Below are 23,343 nucleotides of genomic sequence, written 5' to 3'. Positions count from 1 at the left end.
CCTCTCTGGGTCCTGCTGCCACAGCGCTGCCCACATTCAGAACACCAGGCACAAGATTTTTTGGTCCCCAAGGGGTTTTTAATGTCCCTTTCAGAGGCAGGACGGCACGGCACCTCCCCAAGGGTCGAGTCCTTCCCTGCCAAACCCACAGGGCCACCCCTCCTTGGGAACACCCCCGCCCTGCTCTGCCACCCCCCCCCACAGCCCAGCACCCCCTCCCAGGGTGGGGACAAACAGCCCCCAAATCTGCTTGTGGGGGTGCGCACCGCCCGGCTGCGGCCCCGGCACACACGGCATAGCAGGGCGGCTCTGCGGGGACACAGCGCTGAGCTCCGGCTCCCGCCCCGGCCAGTAAATCTCGCACTGCTCTAATTTTGCTGGGAATGATACCTCGGGGAAGGCCTGTGTGGTCCAGGAAAGCAAAAAGCAAAGCGAAGCCACGCTTAAAATTCCCCAATTCTGCTGACCTTCGGCACTTCCGCAGTCCCCGGTCACGTGGCGTTCCAGCACCTTCCGCGGGAGGGGCTTATATAGAACACGCAGCCAATCAGAGGGCGGGATGCGAGTCATGTGACAGGGGAGTGGGTGGTGTCAGGGTCAGGCGGCGTGGAGCCGGGCCGGCGTCTGTCACGTCGTGTCGTGTCGTGTCGTGTCGTGTCGTGTCGTGTCGTGTCGTGTCGTGTCGTGTCGTGTCGTGTCGTGTCGTGTCGTGTCGTGTCGTGTCGCCGAGGGGCGGCAGCCGCCCCCCCGCCGCACTCCCCAACCCAGGGATCACCGGCCTGCTGGCACCCAACCCGCTGCCCGAGGCCAGGCCAGGTCAGGTCAGTGTCCTAAGGCCACCCCTTGGCCACCCCTCTGCCCCACGACACCGAACTCGGGCTGTTTGAGGCTTTGTGTTTCTGTGGGGTGAGCTGGGAGCTCAGGGTGCAGTTCCCTGCGTGGAGGGAGCAGGGTCACAAAGGTTCCTCAGCTGGGAGCTCAGGGTGCGGTTCCCTGCGTGGAGGGAGCAGGGTCACGGCGGTTCCTTAGGCCTGGCACCGGGACAGCGGCCTCCATCAGCTGGTGTTGCTCTCCCTGCAGTTCGGGAGGGCCCGTGGCTCTGGCTCGGTTGCTGCCAGGGCTGGGAAGGGGCGATAAGGGACAGAAGGAAAGGACCTGTCTGCCTGTCCCCAGCAGCGCTCAGAGCTCCAGCCCCCACTGCAAGGGACTTCTGCAGCCAAATGACTTTGCCTCGTCGGCATTGCGCGATCACGGGAAAGAGAGCGTGCGGCAAAGCCGCTTCCCTTGTGCATCATAACAAGATGTTGATTCGAGGTTTTTGCAGAAGACAAAGAGAAGGTTGTAGCTGTTTTGTTTGGGGGTGGGAGGAGGCTCAGCATCCAGGAAGCACCTTCCCCTGGGAGCGCAGGGAGACCTGGCCACCCACAGCCCTGGCTCGCCAGGAATCCAGGCTTCCATATGTATGGAGCCGGTGCCAGAAGTGTCGTTCCCATCGTCAGCAGGCCACCCTCCCCCACACCTTCCCTGCCTTCTCCCTCCTTCTCTTCTCTCCCTTCATAACCAGCTGACTTTTTTCACAACCAGGAAACAATCAAACAACCTCTTCAGCAGCTTCGGCTCCTCCTCCTCCCCGACGCCGCCATCTCCCCCTGTAAGGATGCTGTCAGTGCTCCCAAAGCCCCGTGTGCTGTGCTGTGCAGAACTGTTATTTCAGCCTCCCGGTGGGGAATAACTCTCTGGGCTGCAAATACCTGCGTTTCGTTAAGTAAATAATCACACGAGATAAAATATCCGTCTTGATGGTGAAATGGAGGGAGGAGGAGAAGAATGCTGAGCTGGTGAGCAACAGACAGCAGCCCCTGGATCCATACCCTGGGTACCGTGAGGTGGCCGCTGGTTCTGGTGTCCTTTCTGCTGGGGGTGGGTGGCAATGCTGGCACCCACAGGGGAACAGCCAAGCCTTCAGAGGGGTCTTGGGGGAAGAGCGTTACATTTGCCTTTTTAAAAGAGGTCTCAGAAAGAGCATGGCTGGGAAGTATATTCTGTGCAACTCACCTGCCCTCATTGGGAAAGGCTTGGAGCCCAGCCAGCCGGGGTGTTCCCGCCACACCGGGGAGTGAGGAAGAGGAGGGCTAGCAAGCCCCGGGGAAGGGCAGTTGGTCCTTGGGGGGCTTTCTGTGCCAGGGCAGGGACTGGGGGGTGCTGGGCCCTACGGAAAGGCTGTGGTGGGGAGCCTGGCTCCTGTGGGAACCCCAGTCCCTGTGTTCCCAGGGCCACTGGGCGGGTTACTGCTGGAGCCGGGGACCGATCCCCAGTGTCCTGGCTCACTGCCTGCCCGCTCCAACCACCGCGCTCCAGAGCTGCCTCCCCTGCAACGAGCTCTCTTACTTTTTATTGCTCACCTGTTTGGGAGATTTCACACATTCAGCATCGAGGCTTATAAACCTACTGAGGAAAGAGAGGAAGGGAAAAGGTGAAGGAGGAGTTCAGCCAAGAGTCAGATACTCGGGAGGTGTTGGAGCCTCGGGCCAGGGCTCGCCAAGGTTGCCCAGGCCCATCGCAGAGCACGGGGGAGGCAGCTGGGTGCCTCAACCACACCAGGGTCACAGGGTGGGGGTCTTGGGTCCCCTCTGGGTGTCCTGGGGTAGTCAGGACAACTGGTGTGGGGCAAGCAAAGGACCAGTAGGTACAGTAGGCCCGATGGGCAGCTTGCTGCTGCGCCTGAGGTTGTGAACCGGAGGTTGAATCGGGGCTGAGAGTCTCCTGGATTCATTTCTCAGTCATTTATTCAGATATAATTGCCTGTCTGCCTGTCTTAAAGCTAATGACTGGATGTGAAGATTTCCAGTTAGGGTTTGTGAGAAGGTAATTACATTGCAATCTCACTGTATGACTATTCCTCGAATGAAGATAAACTTGTTTGAGGAGGTCTGCACATCGCAGGAATCAGTTGTATTACAGTGCCCAGGCATGGCAGGGGAGATAAGGAATGTTTTCGCTGCTGCTTTTTTTATCTGCTGACCTATTAAAAGGTTTTCTGTCTGAAGGGGGTGAGGAGCAACCAAAGGGGTTAATCCTACAGCTCCTCACCCCTGATGAATGTGATTTGAGTCTCCTGTTGAGACTTGATCACTTGGTTGGGGTTTAGTGGGTGCTTTTAATTTCATTTCTAATACTGGTTTGCTTTGAGATGCCCTGAGTTGAGCTCCAGTTCCACGAGTCTGACTTTGCAGGAGGGACTCTCAGGTGGTGCAAAGGGTATTGCAGATCTGGACAGAAACAGAGGCCTGGGAAGCAACCCCCGAGCTGGGGCAGCAGGGAGGGCGCTGCAGCATCATCGGCTGCACGGGGGGAGCGTCAGGCCATTGCGGTGAGGTTTTGGCTACTGGCTGAGCTGAGCGTGAGCATCTCGGTGGTCTGTGTAAGGACAAAGCACGTTGTCCCCCTGGGTGACGTCTGTCTCTGGACGGCGTTATCAGAGCCTGCAGATGCACCAAAATTCACCTTGCCGTTACCGGGCAAATTAGCACGTGGTGTCCACTCCAAACACCACTGAGGAGTTAGTAAACTCCAGCAATAAGACATCACAAGCTTGATGGCCTGATAAATCCCTTTTCCATGCTCAGGAGGCTCTTGCCTTTTCCAGGACTGTGGCTTGATGGAGTCTACATGAGAACACACAACGGAGTTTCTCGCTCTGCCCCGTCCAGGCAGACCTGGGGTACGTTTTCTGCATTTGAGATTGCCTCGTCTGGCAGCAGCCTTGTCACCAAAGGCCACCTCTGGGCAGCGCATTCTCAACTGCGTCACCCGGTCAGGGTCCTGCCGCGGCTCCTGCTGGTGCCGGGTGTGCTGGCTGTCCCGTGGGGACAAGAAGGGACATCTCCACTCTGCAGGCTTCCCCTCTCCTGTCGCTTTAAAGCTCTTGCCCTTCTTGCAGCACAAGCCGATGCACTGAGATCATCTCACGGTCCCATCTAGCTGTTAAACCCCCTCAAATCTTTCTTGCTCAGCAGCACTTCATATAAATCCAGTAATGTGCGTATCGCTTTGGCTGCCAACGGCTGTCGGGTCGGGGGGGAGGGGGCTGCGGGGGGTTATTATTACAGTCCCCGTTCCGTGTTCCTTGGGGATCCCAGGAAAGCGCCGGCTGCCAGCACAGGGCTGGGGGGTGGGGCGCGCGTTGGGGACCCAGGGGACTCAGCTGGCAAATTTGATGCACTGGGAATGGATTAACAGCCCATTAGGGCAGGGGCTTGGGGCTGCATTAAGCAAATCCTTCCCCTCAGCCTTTGCAAACGCCAGCGATTGTTGCCTGAAAGCAGCGCAGGAGCGAGACAACTTCGGTGCTTAAGCGGTGGGCTCGCACCATTAAATATGAGTCAGGGCTTAAGGGCATTGCACAGTGCTTCCCTAAGGGAGACAAATGGTTTCCTGGGATGAACCCAACTGGCCCACTCCGCGCTGCATTTGCTTGATGTGGACGCGGCCAAAAGAACACTCTTGGGCATGAATAAAACATGCTGCTCGAGAGCAGCGACTGGTGTGTCGGGAGGAGCCCCTGACTATGACGGGGCAGAATGTGTTCCAGGGACGCTGAGCAACTTTCGGGAGCGCTGGGATCACAGTTACCCTCGCCTGCTGTGGCAGGGAGTTTATCCTGATAGACAAGAAAGACTCTTCTTACCTGATTTTCTATCTTCTGCAGCAATTGTTGAGAACTGGTGGCAAAACCCACCGTGGAAAGAGGCGTTTTGCCCCTGAGGGCCGTTAGGTCCCAGAGCGGGATGTTGGAGAACCTCGAAGGCTGCACAACAAACGCATATTCAGGTGTGTGACACCGGAATCCTTCTTTCTGCTGTGGAAAACTGGGAAGATCTGGAAGGTTCTGCTTTAAGTGCAGGGGTTTCTAGCTCTACCGTGGGCTTGTAGCATGAAATGGGGGTGAGTCACGGACCTGCTCCCCAGACCTGCATCCTGGGGCGCGACTCCCAGCTCGCGTGTCTCAAATGCTTTGCGACTTTCACGTGGAGGGTTTGCAAATGGGAAAAACGCGCTGTTACGAGCTGTTTGGGTGCAGATTGGCAGCGCATTGAATCCAGTTCCTAGTTGCTTGAATTACAGGGGTATCGTTGTGTTGAGATGGAAAAAAGAGCAGGAGGGAACTGAGAACCGCGGCTCCGATGCCGTGGGGCGCTCAGGCATTGAAATCAGCCCTGCTGACGCGGGGCTACAAGTGATTAAGAAAATTCTAATGAAATATTTGCCTCCCGGTAAACACTATTTTATCCAAAAGAAAACCTGTGCAAGAAGAAAAATTTAATTTACAGATCAAACACAAATAGTCCTAATGAAGCGGTGCAGCACAGCTGGAAGTTTCCGATCTGATTTGTCAAAACGAATATTAGCATTCTCTTTTTATTTGTAACTCCATCACTTGAAATGTGTTTTGTCACAATATCATAATAAAATAAGGTCACTATGAAAAGTTGCCTTTTAAAAAGCGAGCTGTTTGCAGAGCTTTTGTAAATCAGAGGTATTGCTGTGGAAACTAATCCGTGCACCCTGAGTTTCCTGCAGCCTGACAATGCTGTTACTCCCCCTTGGTGCCCAGCTCCCCCAGTAAGTTGGTTTTTATTTGCAAGGGGGTTAAATTCTAAACATGTTTTAATATTACTGAGCAGACAGCTGAGGCCAGGTTGATCAAATATAAACGAATTCTGAGAGCCTGAATCAGGAGAACGACACAAACTGACCCACCCACCCCTTCAGGTGCCTGTGACCACAAACCACATCAGTGCAGAAAAGGAGACACTTTTCTAGTTCTAAGTCATAAAAATTACTTACCAAGGTGACAAATTTATGGCTGCAGTAATGACATTATTACTTTGTTATGTGCCACCAGCGTGAGAAAAAATATCTGAAAAAGTCGCTTAGGTCCAAACCAGAAGGGCCAGCAAAGAGTTATTGGGGGCAGTAAATAAATGTGACATGTAGAGTTATTTATGTGGCCAGGTTGCTCAGAGCCTTGTCCAGCCTGGCCTGGGATGTCCCCAGGGATGGTTCATCCACCACCTCTCTGGGTACCTGGGCCAGGCTCTCACCACCCTCAGGGCCGACAATTCCATCCTCATGTCCAGCCTGAATCTCCCTCCTTTAGTTTAAACCATCAGCCCTTGTCCCACTGCAGCTGGCCCTGCTCAAAAGTCTGTCCCCAGCCTGACCGTCCCCACAACCTTCCCCCCGCAGTTCTGGTCTGTCTCCTCCAGCTCGGCTCTGGTCCTCTCCTGTCTCTCTTCATCAGGAGTCTCCTCGGAGCAGCGCGGTTCCAGCTGGCTGCGCAGCTGACACGCTGGGAGGCTCCCAGCAATAATAGTGGTAAAAAAAGAAGATCGGACTGAAGCGTCTTCAGGCTCATCGTGTTTGGCGTTTCCAGGGTGGCGCAGGCTGCGGCGGTGAGAACGCGTCCTGCAGACATCGGCTCCCGAGCGCGCCGGGAGGGTCACTCGCAACTACACACGGTAACGCCTTCATCTGAGCTTTATTTTGTGCTGTTCTCATTCCGTTGTCTGTGAAAGTAGGTACTTCTCTCCTAATGCCCAATTTTACCTTCACCACGATCCTCCAAGGACATTCTGTAAAACCCTGGAAGTGCCTCTGATCCCCCGCAGCAGCCAGGTCCATTCCTGGCCACTGGTAGGTAGCAGATGTAAAACAAAGTCTCTGAAATGGGAATTTGTATGGGAATTTGTGATCACTTTTACGACTGTACTGCTGAGACTCGAGGTCAGGGCGCGCTGCAGCCGGGACGTGGCTCCGAGCCATCGGACGCGGTCGGTGCCCCAGGTCGCGGGCTCACAAACGCCCCGTGTCCTGTCACCAGCGGGCAGGGTGGCACAGGGACACCAAATCAGGGAGGAGGCCGTGGGAAGCTTTAATTACCTCATCCCAGGAGGTCCCAGGCGCCCCAGATACTAATTGCTAATAAATGTTCATGCTGAGTAGCTTTTATTTTTCAAGTGAGATGGAATAAAAAGAAAAATAAGTGAAAGTCCCTGGACTTCAAGAGCGTGTTTTTCTTTCATTTATATTTACCTAATTATGCTGTCATAGACTGCTGAGAATTATGCCCTCGACTGCACCCCAAAAATGACCAAATAAACAGAGCAGCGACTGTGACAGTGCCAGACAGGACAGCGGGTGATGGAGCAGGGGTGGCAGGGTGGCGGTGGCACACCTGCAGGTGACAGGTCTCAGCTCCTCGGGGAACTCCCAGGGACAAGGGAGCAAGTGAACCAGGGGGGTTATTTGGGACCTGCTGTGTTTTCTGTGTTCTCTTGCCTGCTCCTTCATGGCCTCCTGGTGACTGTCACCAGGTGATGTTCTCGCAGAGATGCTGGCCAGGTTGGATCTGACAGCAAAGATCGCAGCTGGGAAGTCACTGCCCAAGTCACCACCGGGATGAGTGACACAGCACAAATGGAGCCCAGGGACTCCGGCGTCTCCCAGAGATCTCCCAGCCCGTGTCTGTGTTCATCCCCGCTGTGCATGAGGCCCCAGCGCTGCTGTTCGTTTGGCAGGAGAACAAGCTCGGGCAGGTCTGTCCACATCCCGTGGGATTTCCCCGAAGGTTTTCTCCCCGGTCGGCGGTGTGGTTTCCATCGGCCACGCTGGATCCATTGGGCAAGGATGACAGTTTTCTCTTACCTGTGAGTGACAGCTGGGGCTCAGCCTGGCTCCCAGGCTCTTCCTGTGATGGGTGTGCTTCTAATTAAGTAGATTGCAGAGGAGTAATTAAAGCAATTCTGCCCAATTAAGCTAGGGAATGGGGAGGTCAGGCTTTCGGGTGGTCAGAGGAGCGGTCAGGCAGAATTGGGATTGCTGGTTTGTACCTGCTCGGTGCAGGCTCTGGGTGCCACACCACGCAGCCTGGGTCACACGGATGATTTTGCTCGAGGAGAGGAAGAGAGAAGGAGATGGGGGGTGATTGTGGGCTGTACCGTGCAGGTGAAAACCGGGAGAGGTGAGAGCAGAGCTGGGAGCAGAGCTGGGGGCAGAGCTGGGGGCAGAGCTAGGGGGGCAGAGCTAGGGGGGCAGAGCTGGGGGGCAGAGCTGGGGGCAGAGCTGGGGGGCAGAGCTGGGGGCAGAGCTGGGAGCAGAGCTGGGGGCAGAGCTGGGAGCAGAGCTGGGGGGCAGAGCTGGGGGGCAGAGCTGGGGGGCAGAGCTGGGAGCAGAGCTGGGGGGCAGAGCTGGGGGCAGAGCTGGGGGGCAGAGCTGGGGGGCAGAGCTGGGGGGCAGAGCTGGGGGCAGAGCTGGGAGCAGAGCTGGGGGGCAGAGCTGGGGGGCAGAGCTGGGGGCAGAGCTGGGGGGCAGAGCTGGGAGCAGAGCTGGGGGGCAGAGCTGGGGGGCAGAGCTGGGGGCAGAGCTGGGGGCAGAGCTGGGGGGCAGAGCTGGGGGGCAGAGCTGGGGGCAGAGCTGGGAGCAGAGCTGGGGGCAGAGCTTTCCATGGCGGCGGTGCCTGCGATGAGCCCGAGGTGGGAATGGAATTGCGCCGGGTTGGGCTTGTTCAAATTACTGCTGTCTCCATGTGTACCCCGGCGAGGCCTGGTTTATAGTGATCCTAGACCAACAACATAACTGTAATTACAACCTAAACTAATCAGCGGGAGAAATTGCTCTTGCTTTGTTGCTGAGTCTGCAGAATCCATTTTTAGCCTGTTGTGCTGAGACAATAAACTCCAGAAAGCAGATCTGTTCTGCCGGTGGGCTCGGCTGGGGGTCCGGCACCCATGGGTGGCTGCGCTGTCCTGAGGGACGTCTGTCCGTGCTCGGGAGGGGACGCTCGTGGCGCTCTGGTAGGGTTCGGTTTGGTTTCTGAATGGATAAGCAGGGGCTGGTCTGCGTGTCCCATCTCCCGAGAGAAATCTGTGTCCTTCCAGGAGACCTTATCTGAGTGAGGGGTTGAATGGCCCAGGATGGCACGTCCTGCTCCGAGGGCTGTCCTGGGGCAGGATGGACGCTGGCCCCTCCAGGGATGAGCCCTGCAGGCTGTGCCGGGCTCCACCTGCGTTTGTTTGCAAAGAAACCAGGGCAAACCTCTGGTTTTACAGAGACCTGGCTGACAAAAAGATGCAAACCACCAATCTTGACTGGGATTTTCCTGCCTTAATTGGGTACAAAATACTGGTTTTACTCCTCCGTAGTGTGGATGAATCACCGCTCCAGCCCAGGAGATCGATTTCCACGTACAAACATAGCCGAAGGTCTCAGGATTTCCTCCTTTTATTGCAGTTCTGGCCAATTTTGTTCTTGAGATAGGAAATGATGGAGAAAGGAAACGTTAAATTTGTGTGGGAGGTGACTGGGTCTTGTTCGGAGCTGGGCTGAGGCTTTTGCAGGCAAAGCCGTAATTGCCGCTCCAGCGATAACGAGAAAGCGTAAGCGCGTCACATTGGCTTCAAACCCGCCAAAAATTGAGCTTGTTCTGAAAGAGCTCCATTTCATCTAATCTGCTTTGTGGCCTCTATCTTGCCCAGAGCAGGATGATTACAGCCCACCTCAGTGCTCTGGATGTCATTTTGGTGCTGGGGCAGGTTTCAGGCAGGTGGCAGCCGCTGATGTGGCTGTGCAGGCGGGATGGAAACGGCGTTTTGGGTTCTGCTGCTGCCCCTCTGGCTTTTCCGGAGAGCGGCTTTTCCATTGATGAGCAGAGCGGTCACCCTGTTCGATGTGAGATACGCTCTTTGCTCTTCTGCTTTGAGATAAGTAAGCGCCTGTCTGAATATTCGCATGATTTTCTTCAATGCATCTAGGAATTTCTCATGAGCAGCGCAGGGTTTGCTCTCCTGCGGCCAGGTGATGAGGGGAACGCTGGTATTCTGCACATATCGGTACCCGCGGCATCGCGAGGGTGCAGAGCATCCTCTGCCCCCCGGTGCGTGTGGGTGCAGCGGGAGCCCAGCGCACACCCTGGGACCCGGGGACTGTCCACACATCCAGGGTTGTGCTGCACCTTTTAAATAACATTGAAGTCAGTGGAGTGCGTGGTACTGTGACTGTGGGAGTCACATAGGTATATAGGTATAAATGTGTGTACGTACGTTTGTACAGATAGAATAGACTCGGTGAGGAGGAGTACAAACAGCAGTGGGATAACCGCTCCAATCCAGTATATTGAAATCGATTTAAACCACCAAGTGCCACAGGAGGTGTTATAAACACAGCAGTTAGCTAGCACAGCCTGTTTTGAAGGGAGCTTTAGGCAACCTCGCCTGGTTTCTCGAAGCGCGTGTGCCACGCAGCTTCGCAGCCGTGTGTTCGGCTCCGAAATCCTCGGGGTTTTCGCCGTGCTCCCTGGCAGCGCGGGCTCAGCGCCGCAGAACCGCCCGGCACCGCCTCGCCTTACCAAAGCGTCCCAGCCCCGTTCCCACCCGCGACAATGCTCTGCTGCCCTGGAAAATTAAACCCACTTTATTTCATTCCTCCTCTCGTGCTCCCCCTGTGCCTGGCGGGGCCGGGTTTGCAGTATTGCTGCCGATTAGCCACGCTCGCTAATGACACAATAGGCAAATTACACGTCTGCCCTCCTAATGAATCGGGATTGATGGCGACGGTTGCTGCGAGTGCAGGAGCAGCGAGAACCTGTTGGGGTTTGGGGAGCGCTGCTGTCCCCAGGACAACGTCACCGTGCAGTGACCTGCGGCCCTGTCCCTCTCACACCTGACGTGGTTCTTCAGGTGTTGAAAGACTGAGACACCGTTCCTGTCCCTTTCCCTTCCCCTCCCCACCAAAGCCCGCTCCAGCACTCCTCTGCACAAAGGTGCTGCGCAGACTTTCCTGCAGAGCTATTAAGTCCTGTTAGTTTCCCTGTGGATCCTATTAGCCAAAGAATTTGCTCCTTTTTCAGGGCTCCTTTTTTATTATTTTAAATGAATACACTTCAAAATATGTACGTGTATGGTTTTGCATTGAGATGAAATTGCGGAATTGAGGCTACGCGCACACACTTCTGCCTCTTTCTACCTCAAACTTTTTTTAATGTGCGTATATGCATGAAAAATCAGTTACTGAATTAAATTCCCTCTGTGCGCTGAGTTCCCTGCGTGGGCTGCTCCAGAAGGATGGAGCTCGGCGGCTCTTTCCCCAGCACCATCCTTGAGCCGTGCGATCGGTCCCTGCCCCATGTGTCATCGCACCCATGGCTTCTCCTTCCTCCCGCCTCTCCATCCTCCTCCTCCCTATGTCCCCGCAGCCCCTACCTCTGTCCCGCTGGGGCTTGGTGGCAGCGGCCATGCCGGCCGGCTGCCTGCTGCTGCCCAGCCACCCGCAAGAAAGCTTCGCTTGTGGTGGCTTCACAAAGCCGCCTTTCATTGTGGAGCGGCGGAGGGAGCCCGCACTTGTGGAGCTGTCTGGCAAGCTGCTCCAGAAGGCGTTTGTAAGAGAAAGACACGTCGCAAAGAATCTCATTAGACAATGTGGTCCAGCCCGGAGGAGGATGCTCGCCAAACGGCCAGCGCACGCTGGGCTAAGGGGACGGTTCTGGGGGCGGTGGCAGGGACCTCGAGGACCCATGAGGATGCTCCCACGCCTTGGCCAGACTCTCAAACCTCTGGGCAGAGAGAACCCGGTGCCCAGGGAGGGCAGAGAAGAGACCTGGGAGGATGCGGGAGGAGGATGGCGAATCTGCGGAGGGGGCTGGTGGAGCGGAGCCACCCGCGTGGCACAGCCGGCGGCAGCAAAACCACGGCTCGGTCCCTCTGTCCTGATGTAAAGAATTTCCACAGAGCCAAGAGCTGGAGTGCGGAACAGCTCTCCCATGAGCTACGAGCAGCCAGAGTGGGTCCTCTCAGGGTTAATGTCAGAGATCCGTCTCCATTTCAGAGCTTCATTAACGATTTTGCGGTGAAACAAAGCAAAACCATCCAAGTTTGGCGACAGTTTTCCCACAGTCATACGCTGCTCTGATTCATTTTCGCCCCCAGATTTGAGTGGTAATGGCCTGACCACAGAGCATTTCCTGGGGATTAATCACGGTGGAGAAGGGGCCGTGGTGCTGAGCTGTGCTCCAGGTGCCCCCAGATCCTCCTGCTCTGTCCAGAATTAGTCAGTGGTGAGCTCACTCCTGCTCTGGCTTCGCTGGTGCAATTATAAACAAATAGGTGCTAATTACCAGCAGTAAGAGCCCATCTCCTGCCCCCGCTGCAGTGTCCGTCTGTCCTGGCACCGCGGGTGCTCCGCTTCATCCTGTCCCATTCTTTCTGCTCCAGCACACCTTGCAACCGAGGTGACCGATGGCTTGGTGGGTGGATCAGGTGGGTTGTTTTCCTTTCTGAGACCTGCAGAACATCCCCTGGATTCAGACATCCCGCTTCCCTTCCAATGAATGAGTCAAGCCTGGAAAATCAAGTCCCAGGACATCACTCCAGAAAATGCCGGAGCTGCCCCTGCCTTGCTGCTGGAGGAGCCTTTTTGGGGTATCATTGCTGGTTTCTTACTTGTTTTGTGCGCTCTGGAATTAAACACCTGCATGTTGGAGACTCCTCCTCGTTGCCTGAAGATTCCCTTTTCATTCCCTCCCATCACTCTCGCCATTGCCAAGGCTCCTGGTACCTGCGCCCACCTCTTGTGCCGTGTCTTTGACGTTAATATTCCATCTCCCTGCAGGATCAGGTCTTTTATTTCTGATTAAAGCTGAAAAAGAAAGATTTTCCTGCCTGGTGAAAATTCAGATTAAAAATAAAACAAACTTCATTGGGCTAAAAAGTAAAAATCTTGTTTTCATTGACCTGGGTGAAGGAGAACAGCATCGGCACAGGCTGGTCCCACCGCTCGTCTCTGCCGCAGCCCCTGCCTTTCCTCCTGCCACTTCTTGTTATGCTTGGCCTGTTTTCAGAAACACAAACCCGTGTTAAATGGGAAGACAAGGAAGTTTTCATTTTCAGAGTATCAAAACAAATTAAAAGGCAAATATTCCCCGCAACATCTGGAATTGAAACGTCCCATCCAAACCCACCCCATGCCAGGGAATGAATCAACACACAAACAAGCGAACACACGTTCCTGCGTGGATCTCGAGAACAGAAATCACCAATGAATTCCCAGATAGCGTCGCTCAGGGTACCAACGATGGACACCTCGGCACACAGCACCCTCCTGCTCTGCGCATTCCTAATGGCACAAACTGCTCTGGGAACAATAGGACTAAAAGGGAAAGAGGAAAGGACAAATTAAAAAAGCATGCTGGGAGCTTAAACTAAAGGCTTGACACTGTCAGCACAGCCCATATGGAAAAAATAGACCTTTCGCCATGGCATGGCAACATGTTTCTTCATAAAGGGGATTGCACACACATGTGAAATGGATGTGCGGATGAGGAAAGCGCGCGTGTAACAGACACCGCATCACCGCCGTGCCAGGTCCCGTCGAGATTGCGAAAGCCGGGCAATTCGCCGCAGATATTTTATAGACTGTTGCTTCAAATGGCTTAAATATAGAGTGTCAGAGCAGATAGCCAAGGCAGTAATGTTTGCAGCCAGTCTGGGGAAGGTAATGAGCAGGGTAACCGAACCCGCAGGCAGATTTGCCGGGGGGCAAAGGGGGGATTTTTGGGGAGGAACCCCCTCCCATGCTCCGCAGCCCCCGCCCCATCGCCAGCTCTCCCGGGCGCGTTCCTTGACCCAGGTGACCACAAGGCAGCGTTCGCGACTTCTGGGTTTAATATACGGATTTATAGTACATGTGCATCTATTTAACAGGTCTGGCCCAAACAGGCAGCATTCGCCAAAAAGAGACAATCAGCCTTCATTTCCCAGCTGTGACATCATCAGCTCGTATTTCACGGATGTGATGTCACTGCTGCGCAATACACTTCTGCGTTTCAAAAGGTTTTTATTAACGCTGAGGGTTTTTTGTTGGGGTTTTTTGTTGGTGTGTTGTTTTTTTTTTTCCTCTGGTCTGGCCAGAACATCTGGAGCCGGGAAACTTCAGAGTCCAGAAATATTCGCAAGATGTAGCAGACAGAATTACAACCCACAATATTTCTTTGAGCGCAGAAGAGCAGATAACAATGTGGGGAACCAGTAGTCACAACATCAAACACGAGTGTCGGGAGAGAGGGAGATGGAGGAGGAGGGACAGCAGGCTGGGGACGGGCCCTCGGCCACTGGTGACACATTGGGGTGACACGTTGGGTGAGCGGTGCGATGGCGGAGCTCGAGTGGCACCTCCAAGGAGGAGAGAGGTCTGTCCCTCTGTTCTTTCCAGAATAAAGGCAGATTTATTCCCCAGATAGCAGAGAAACCCAGAGAAGGTGGGAAAGAGGGAGTGGAAAGGATGGGGGAAAGGGTGCCATGGGCAGGCAGGATTGGAAGGTGGGACACAAGCGTTGGTGAGGGTGCAACATTGGAGGATTGGGAGGCAGCTCAGATGCAGCGTGTGCATCCCTTGGGGTACCTGGAGCATCACTGGGATCCACAGCCGCATCCCGGGCTCTGCAGCGGCCACAGGGAGCACGAACCGTCCTCCCATGGGACTTCCCGAAAGTTGTGGGACATGCAGAGCTGAGACAAGGTGGTAAAAGGACTTGGGTGACTATTCATCTGGAATTTCTAATTAATATATTCCAGCTGCATCTCTTTGGGGCTCCCTTTCCAGCAGGGCTCGTGCAAGCAAGCACAAAGAGTCCCAGACAATAGATGCGAAATGCTTTTTCCATCAGCCTTCGCAGCAGAAGCCGGAATGCAGAAAACACGACTGTCAGGGGAAAATACCACGGAACTGATGCGACCAGCCCCGCTCCGACTGCACGCGGTGGGTCACCTACCACGTGCCAATCCCGATAAATGTCATTGCCTGATCCTGAACAATAAATAACGGCCTGCAAATGGCAGTCTTTGTGTCTTGCCAGCAGCCGGGCTCGTTGTAAAGCGTTTGGCCAGCGGTGGTCTGAGCGTCGCTGTGCGGGGAGGCGCTCGCTCACCAGCCCGGGATGCAGGGGGACACGGAGCCACCCCCGGTGCCTCCTCCTGCGGGGAGCAAGGGTGCAGAACTAAGACTCACAAGCTGACGAGATAAACTGGTCAGATAAAAGGATGACAGAAATAATTTTACACGGCATTACTGTGAAAAGCTAATTTATACACAGATGAGTCCATGACAGACTCAGTGGAGGGTGGCAGACGAGCGGGGAATGAAGAGCACTTCATTCATTCGCTGGAACAGGAGGGGGAGTATGAGGAGCCACTGCCCGGGACATCTCTCTCTCTTTCTTTCTATTTCAAAGTTATCAAACTTTATCTGGTTCCTTTTCTGCAAATTGACAAGGCCAGAAGAGGAAGAAAAACATTGAATCCATCAGCGTCCCTGCTTTTTGCCAGGCCACGGGTGAGAAGTCAGGAAGATTGTGCAAAATGCAGCCTCAATTTTCTTCTCCAAAGCCAGGAAGGGCACCACGCTTCTGCACCACACGGAGCTTCTGCTGCTTTTAGATCAAACCAGAGCCATCGTTTCTCCCTTTACAGCTTCTTTCAGCTTGGTTGGGTCACTGGGAATTGAATGAGTCTCTTTTCCCGGTGATGTTCAGGCCTGGCTGTGATCGCTTCAGGGCTCAGCAAATAAATCCTCCGCCCGGTTTTGCTGTTTGCCTCCCCCCCAGGAGCCTGGGCAGGCAGGACCCAGCCCCTCGCTGCAGGGGAGATGCGAACCCCATGTCCAATATGCACCGCATGCTCCAGGACAGGTCCCAGGGGATAGCGGGGTCCGTGTCCCTGCCTGAGCATCCCTGCCCAGTGCGCCCCAGGGACCGGCAGGATGCGGGTGCTGGCAGAATAGGCAGTAAGTGATGGGGGAGGGATTTCTGCTTCATATTTTAAGCAAAACTGACACTTTGAGGCCAAGGAGAAAAGGCATGTGCAGCCCTCCCCTACACCGCAACCAAGGGGAGAGCGGGCGGGAGCCCTCCCAGGGGGAGCAAAGGGATGGAGGCACCGGGAGCATCGTCCCCGTCCTCATCCCGTGGGAGCTGCTGGGGGGACACCCGCTCTCCTCGCCCTGCTCACCGGCCTCGGCCGTGGCGAAGGCGGCTGCCTGCTCTGCAGCTGCCAGAACAATAGTAATAATACTAATACACCCTCTTCACGCCGAGTACTGCGGGCTGTTGGCAGGTCCTTCTCACGCAATTAGCATTTCTTGTCAAGCAGGGGGTTCACAGATTGCACACGCTGGTGAGTGTTTTGCAGAACAGACTGGAACCAATCTGGCCCTCGCTGCACCACCGGCCCAAAGCGCCTGCCCACCGGGAGGGGGTCCCTTATCTCCCCAAAATACACACGTCTCACGGCAGCCAGCTCACGCGTGGTGACACGCAGAGGGTGACAATACCTGCTGGAGGGTCCCGTGCAGCATGGTGGCACCTTCCTCAGCATGCAGACGCGGCTGGAGTACACGCAAAATATTTTGCTTGGTTGCAATAAGCACATTTTGCAGGACTGGCCCTGCAGGCAGCAGCAAAACAGCTGAGCAGAGGGGAAAACGCTGCCCCCCGTTTGGCTGGGTCGGGGTCTGACCCTTTCCCTGCTTGGGCGGGAGAAAGAAAGTGAATATTGTTGGGATACAGGGCTTGGAAAAAGGGTTGAGACTTACGGAGATCTGAGGGGTCAGGTCCTGCCATACAAGTGTCCGGGTTCCGAGCGGGCAGGGAGGATCTCTGCAGGCTGCCGCTGCCTAGAACGTTACTGCTCACCAGCTCGACCATGACAAGTCCCCCTGCACAGCCCCTGAGCCTGCTGCAAAGGCCAGACCTAACCAGTAAACCACACTGGTAGCTGTATTAATGCCTTCAGCTTTAATTGGTATTAGTGCGTTGACTTGCCCAGGTGCAAGGGGCTTGACAGGTGCAGTCAGTCACTTAATGAGGCTCAGCTGATTGGGATAACTCGTTAAACCAGAATAACCCAAACTCACGCTGCATCCTCAAAGCAACGTTTGAAACAAGCCTTAAACCCATGTCTGTCTGTGTAAGCTGGACTTGTAAATCTTGCAGTGGATGTTGGACTCTCATCCACGCTGTTAAACCGACATAGGCCCATCCAGACAGTAGCGTGCACTGTGATTAATTGCCTTGCTTTAGAACTCCTGTTTATAGGCAAGCACTCCAAGCACTGTGCCAGTGATAAGGCGGTCGGCCCTGCTCCTCCTCCGGCAGCTCCAATCCCATAAGGCTCAGGCCACCCCGGGGCTGAAGCAGCCCCAGCTCTCTCACTCCTGCCACCGTGTCACCTCCTCTCCTCGCCCCTCGGCCCCACCTGGGGCTCGGCAGGCGATGCCGGGGATGCGGGATGGCTGTTGGATCACCATGGGGCTGAGGAGCTTTAGCAAAGCTGGGTGCCTGCGGGAGCTGGGAACAGGACCCGAGGACACATGTGATCCTTGACCTCGCGTCACCCCAGAGCTGACACTGGAGTTCAACAGTGTGTGACTCCCCAGAGGCTCAAGCAGCAGCCTCGGGCTTCCCCAGGGTTTACCCGAGTCGGTGCTCAGGAAATGCACTTGCAAAGATGCTCGAGACCCATCACGGATGCAGATTTCAGCGAGCAGCCGGGTGTGCTGTTTGGGAGCGATGTGTTTGGGTAGAAACGCTCCACATCAAACAGGTTTCTACCCTACAAACAGTTTCCTTTACCCCACATGTTTCTTAAAACAAAAAGAAGGAACAAGAAAGAAATCCATTCCACCCTCTGCTTTTATTTTCTTACAAGCCCCAGATCTTATCAACAAAGCCTCCTTCCTTTCTGGAGGGCCCTGGGGATGCTGAGTGACAGCACGAGGGATGAAAAGGACAGGTCCCTTTGAGTGCCAGCAGCTGAGACACAGTCACTCCCAAGATGATTTAGACAACGTGGGTTTCTTCTTCCTTTTCCACCGGGCAGCATCGAGGATGCACCAGGCCGAGGTACCAGTGCCCAGAGCATCCCGCATCCCTGCATCCCCCCGTCCCCAGGCAGCCCAGGTCAGGCATCCGCTGCCGAGCCCCCCCAAAGCTACATTTCCATGTGGGCTTGCGGTGAATAAATATCCTGTGTCTGTGCCGTTTGGCTCTGGTGGGATATGAACACGTTTGGTGGGGAGAGATTCCTCCCACCCCCAAACACACACAGGCGGAGGGGGAGGGAGCGTTTACACACACACACAAAACAATCCCTATTTGTCTCCGAAGACAGACCCCACTGTTGGGTTTCCTGGGGTCACGCAGCTGCATGAACATGTGGAAAAGAAATGTATCTCTCCTAAGCACTGGACATATATGTAATTCAATATATTGCTCCCAAGTGCAAGAAATCCACCAAACTGACCCCATTTCAAATCACAGGGAAATACAGAGTATTTGGGGCAGAGGCAAACCCACCCCTCATTCACTTCTTTGTTTTATTTTAATTGGGTTGGACTGCAAGAGGCGGTGGAGGTCACCCGCATCCTGCCACGGTCAGAAAAGGGAGCGCTCACCCTGAGTGTCCCCAAGGGCTCCCCGCAAGGCTTCTTCCCGGGATTTGGGTGCCCAGGGCTCCCCTTCCCATGCAGACCCGCACCCCAACACCTGCGGCTCACGGGGGGCTGGGCTGGGGAAAGTCCGGTTCAGGTCCCGCAGCGACGTGAAACCACTGTTACCTCATCCCAGCCTGCCATGGGTTTTTCCATTAAGAGAGGATCTTTTTGTGTCTTGTTTTATTGAAAAGGAATTTGCAGTAATTAGCTCTTACGGGGGATTTCGCTGTTCTCTCTCCTCCTCTAAAGCATAAAACACTTATTACAACACATTGTTTAACACGGTATCCACTCCCAGAGATTCTTCTTGCCTCGTGCCATGACCAAGCTCTGCCTTCAGACTTCAAGTCCTCCTCTCATTTCCACGCCTTTATATCACTCACTACAGCCCCTCGGGCTCACCCGACCAGCTCCCCCCTCCTTGGCATTTTGGCTCTAAGGGGACCGCAGATGGTTCTCACATTGCTCTGGCTGTCGCTGGCCGGGCGAGATGGAGCTTGGTCGTTAATGCGCTTGGGCGTCGTATGTGTTTTACCTTCGTTTGAGCACAAAGATGAAAAACACTATGTGCTGCGAGCGCTTATTATTGTTGCTATTATGCAGCCCTTTTAAACTTGCCGTATAAATCATGCCCTCCAGCTCCTTGATTATGTTCCTGCTTCTCCTCTGAACTCTCTCCAATCCATCAGCATCGTTCCAGGAATCGGTGCAATATTGCAGGTGCAGCTGGGGGAGTTTTTCGCCAAGAGCCTCTCGTCCTCGGCAGCTCCCAGCGTGATGCCCTGGTCCAGTGGTGCCCGAGCATCCCGAGCGGCACACGGGGACCATGCGGGGGTGACACCGCGGCTGCAGAGGCTCCTGGCCCCATGCACCACACCAGCAAAACCATCACGTTGCCAGAGCGATTTCAGACAATGCTTTGACGTTAACAGCTTCTCTGGTTGCACTGTCATTTCCCATTAGAGGCCTCGGTAACTAGCACTTTGCGAGGCTTTGCAGAATAATTTGTATGTTTAATACACCTCGGAAGCCCGTGTTGGGCTGCAATTAAGGCAGGGGGGAGGGAGCAGAGCGAAGAGGAAAAGCCGACCTCCCGCTGGTTGCAGAGAACCCGCTGCTTTCTGCAGAGGGCTGCTGCAGTCGAGGGTGCCAGGGAAGCTGGAATTAGAGGCAAAAGCATAATTTGTCATTTGCAAGTGTAAGCCGGAGACTGGGCTGGTGAGAAGAGAAATGAGAGACCTGGGAGCTCCTCACGGGAAATTACCCTTGAAAGAGCTGAGCTGTCCTGGCAGCTGCCGAGCCGGGCTGGTGGCCGAGAGCTGGGGACGTGGGACCGCGCAGGGTGGCAGGAGGGGACAAGCAGCAGACAGAGCCGCCACACAGGTCACTGCGGAGGAGACGCTGCAGCCTGGGCCGAAGACCAGCTCCGTGCTCCATCAGGGGAATAGCGATTCATTTTTCTGAGCACAGCTGGGCAGCTTTTCTTTGCCTCCTTTCTTGCTTTTGTTATATACAGTTATTAGAGAAAATAGACTGGTGAGGCACAGAGCAGTCCGTCCCCCCAGTCCCGCAGGACCGGGTTTCGGAGGTGCACACTGGCCTTTATTAACTCACCCAGTCGCCAAATGGAAAACCAAAACCACCCGGCGATGCCGTCGCGAGGAACCCGCAGCGCTTTCCTTATTTCAGTAAATGCAAACCCTGCTTCGCACGAGGAATTATGAACTGCTGGGAGCAGGAAAGTCTTGAGTGAATTATGCAGTGCGAATTATTCTCTGAGCTCGACACCGACCCAGATCTCGCTGCCGTTGGGAGGGAGTTTCCACGCGGTTCAGCTCCCGCAGGCCCGGCGCCCGGGCTCGCCGATGGCAGACACTGAGCTGGCTCCAGGCACAGCCAGACCCGCGTCCCCTCCTCCCGCGGTCAGCACACGGGGACCTGCCGGGCGTCCGTGGGGAGGACAGGGACGGGTATCTGCGGTGACGGGGATGCTGCAGCTCACCCATGCACCAGGCAAAGAGATCGCTGCAGGAATAAAGTTGAATCCCCATTGTAAAATTGCGCGGGTTAAATATTTCTAAAAGCTAATCAAAAATAGTGGTGCGTGGGAGCCAGGCATCCTAGAAGCTGTCAGAAATATTCCCGTTTACCTTAGAGGCTGCATCAGAGGGTTCCAGCTCCTTCCTCAGCATCCTCCGTTAACCATGCGGGAATTCCCCTTGGGCAGAGCTGGGAAGACACGGTTCTTTCAGGAGCACACAAGCTGTCCTGCAGAGTCCGTCAGGAAACCCATCCTGAGCAGCAGAGACGTGAGACCCTTCAAAACCAAGTTGCCACCGAGCCTTGCAAAGCCACCCCATCACAGGCATGAACCCCAGCACTGCCGCATCCCCAGCTCAGCCTTTGTCAGCAGATGGTGGGGACCCGAGTGTCCTGTCCCCACCGCCCCTGGTGCTCCTGCCTCTCCCAGCCCAGGCGTCCTCACCACATTTGTCTAGATGGTTTTTTTTCCTGTTCTCTACTTATGTCTCTTCCTCCCCGTTAATCTCCCAGGGTTGCCCCCCACAAATCCCCCGAGCTGTTATTTATGCCCTTCATATACTTGCAGATAGTTATCGTGTGTCGCCATGGATGTCAGCTAGTCCAGCTTGGCAGATTTAGCTCTTTTAATCTCTCTTCATAAGTCAGTCCCTTCAGCTGCTTAATCATTTTTGTTGTTCTCTTCCAAATTCCCAACGAGATGGTTTGTCTTGTAAGTGTCTGACGCATGGTCGTATATTTACCAAAATTTCAGCAGCTTAACACGGAAATAACAGTGCAGGTTGTTTACTCTCCTGCAACCCAAAGAGTCATTAAGCTCCTAATGAGGAGGAGGTTAAGCAACCTGAGCTGGTGGAGATGTCCCTGCTCATGGCAGCGGTTGGACTGGATGAGCTGTGAAGGTCCCTTCAACCCAAACTGTTCTGTGATTCTATGAAATGCTCCACATGCTGGTGGCAGGGGACAATCTGGGGACATCTTGGTGATGGGACGGAGCTGGGTGAGGCTGGGTGGCTCTGGTGCGTGTGTCCGAAAGCGCATGTGTCCCAAGCTCTGCCAAATATCCTTTCATGGCCAAAAAAGCTCCAGCTGTGCAAACACGCCTGTCACCCGTGGTGTGGCACGTTGGCGGAGGGACGGTCACCCAAACACTGAGCCCCATGCCACCCTGGGTTTCATCGCTCTCCTCTAGGACAGCCCACCAGAAGGTGTGACGAGTGGGCTGCTTTCTAATTGCCCTTCTGGCCCAGCTTTATTGCATTTCTTTTGGAGGTGGGAGGTCTGCGATAGCGTGTGAAGGCTGGAAAAGCCACCTGGCTGGGAGGCCCTTTGGAGAGAAGCCGGGCATATGGAAAAGGTTCAGGCTTTGATCCTGGTGAGCCGCTGGGAGGAGACGGGCGGGCGCTGGGAGCAGCCAGCGCAGGGATGGGCTCCGGCCTCTCTCCGAAAACGTAGTTAAGGCTTCCTGATCAAAATATTCCCACTGCCCTTGAATACCCTGGTTAGCAAATGCGCAAATGCTTGAGTTTACAGGCCGGGAGCTGCGGGCTGACAGCTGCCTGCTATGTTAATGAAAGAGTCTTCACCGCTTTTTCAGCCTTCGAACTGCGGGGAGGAAGCCGTCCCTGCTCTTAACACTGAGTCCCAGGCACAGAGCCTGCAGAGCCGGGGGACAAGTGTGCACCACCCAGCCCGCTGGCATCTCAGAGCCTTTGTGTGCAGAACGGAGAGCGAGGAGAGATGTCCGAGCCCTGGAGATGTTCCAGAGGAGGGTTTGTTGGTTGGGGGGACAGGAGAAGACATCAGACCAGCCTCCCCTGGGCAGAGGGTTCCTCTGATGCCCATTCCCACCATGGTAAAGCTGCCTTCCCTACTGGTGCTGGGATCCTCAGGGAGACAGAAACGATCTGAAACAGCCTGCACCATGATAAGAGATGAGTTGGGGGTACATGGGGGCTCTGCAAGGGTGAGGAGGGGTCTCGGAGGCAGCGCAGTGCTGCTGGAAGGGAGGAAGGGAGGACTCTGGCCATGCAAAGGGATTTTCAGGGCGAGATTTGTCCTCCCAGCCACAGGGAGCACAGCAAACCCTGCAGCTGGGGAGGGGGCTGGTCCCTGCCTGTCCCCACTTCTCAGTCCAAGTCTCCTTGGGGCACATAGACCCCAAAACCAATGGGCTTCACCTCCAACCCGGACGGCCGATCCTCAGAGAAGCCCAGGATGGCGAGCCCCAGCAGCGCTGGGCTGGCTGGGTGGCAGAGTTTACATTCTTCAAGAACATCCCCCTCCCTCTTCCTTCCCTGTTCCCTGATATTTATTATTTCCCCTCATAGTGCCTTTTTCATTATGAGATAAAAACCCCTCCCGCTGCCCCTAATTGGAAACAAAAGCTGCCCAGCCTGCCGGCCTCTACCGACAGCCTTGCTAAGCCGAGGACTGGGCTTTGATAAGCTCCCATTCCAGCTGACACTTTCTCCTCCCTGGTTGTCATGTCCCTGGGGATGTGGAGGGGTCTCAGGTGGGTGCCAGAGCCTTCCCAGCTGCCCCACAGTGTCTGTGCAGGAGCTGGGCTGGAAGAACCATAGAGCATCCCCAGTGCTCCCAAATCCATCCCTGGTTTGGAGAGTTGAAGCATAAGCAAGGGAATGAAAGAAGCTTCCAGTCCAGGAGACCTGAAAAACTGTTGGTGACGGGTGATCTCCTCTTTTCCTGGAGGCCAGAGCACGTTAGGATGAAAACCCTTCTGCAGTAACGTGTGCCCAGGTCTGA

General features: G+C 55.0%; 1 long non-coding RNA gene across 3 annotated transcripts; it reads left to right on the top strand.

Moving 5' to 3' along the window:
- The first annotated feature begins 614 nt into the window (after positions 1-614).
- LOC139828869 (uncharacterized) lies at positions 615-8,034 on the top strand. 3 transcript variants are annotated; one of them, XR_011740939.1, is made up of 5 exons: positions 845-1,838; positions 3,647-4,038; positions 4,709-4,830; positions 6,305-6,521; positions 7,377-8,034. It is a non-coding gene; the product is annotated as an uncharacterized lncRNA (long non-coding RNA). The 3 variants fall into 3 exon arrangements; XR_011740938.1 differs by lacking the exons at positions 845-1,838; positions 3,647-4,038 and adding an exon at positions 615-821; XR_011740937.1 differs by having other exon boundaries at positions 851-4,038.
- Positions 8,035-23,343: the final 15,309 nt, after the last annotated feature.

Source organism: Patagioenas fasciata, chromosome 11, assembly GCF_037038585.1.
Source record: "Patagioenas fasciata isolate bPatFas1 chromosome 11, bPatFas1.hap1, whole genome shotgun sequence".
Lineage (NCBI taxonomy): Eukaryota > Metazoa > Chordata > Aves > Columbiformes > Columbidae > Patagioenas > Patagioenas fasciata.
This window is presented reverse-complemented; position numbering and strand designations above follow the sequence as displayed.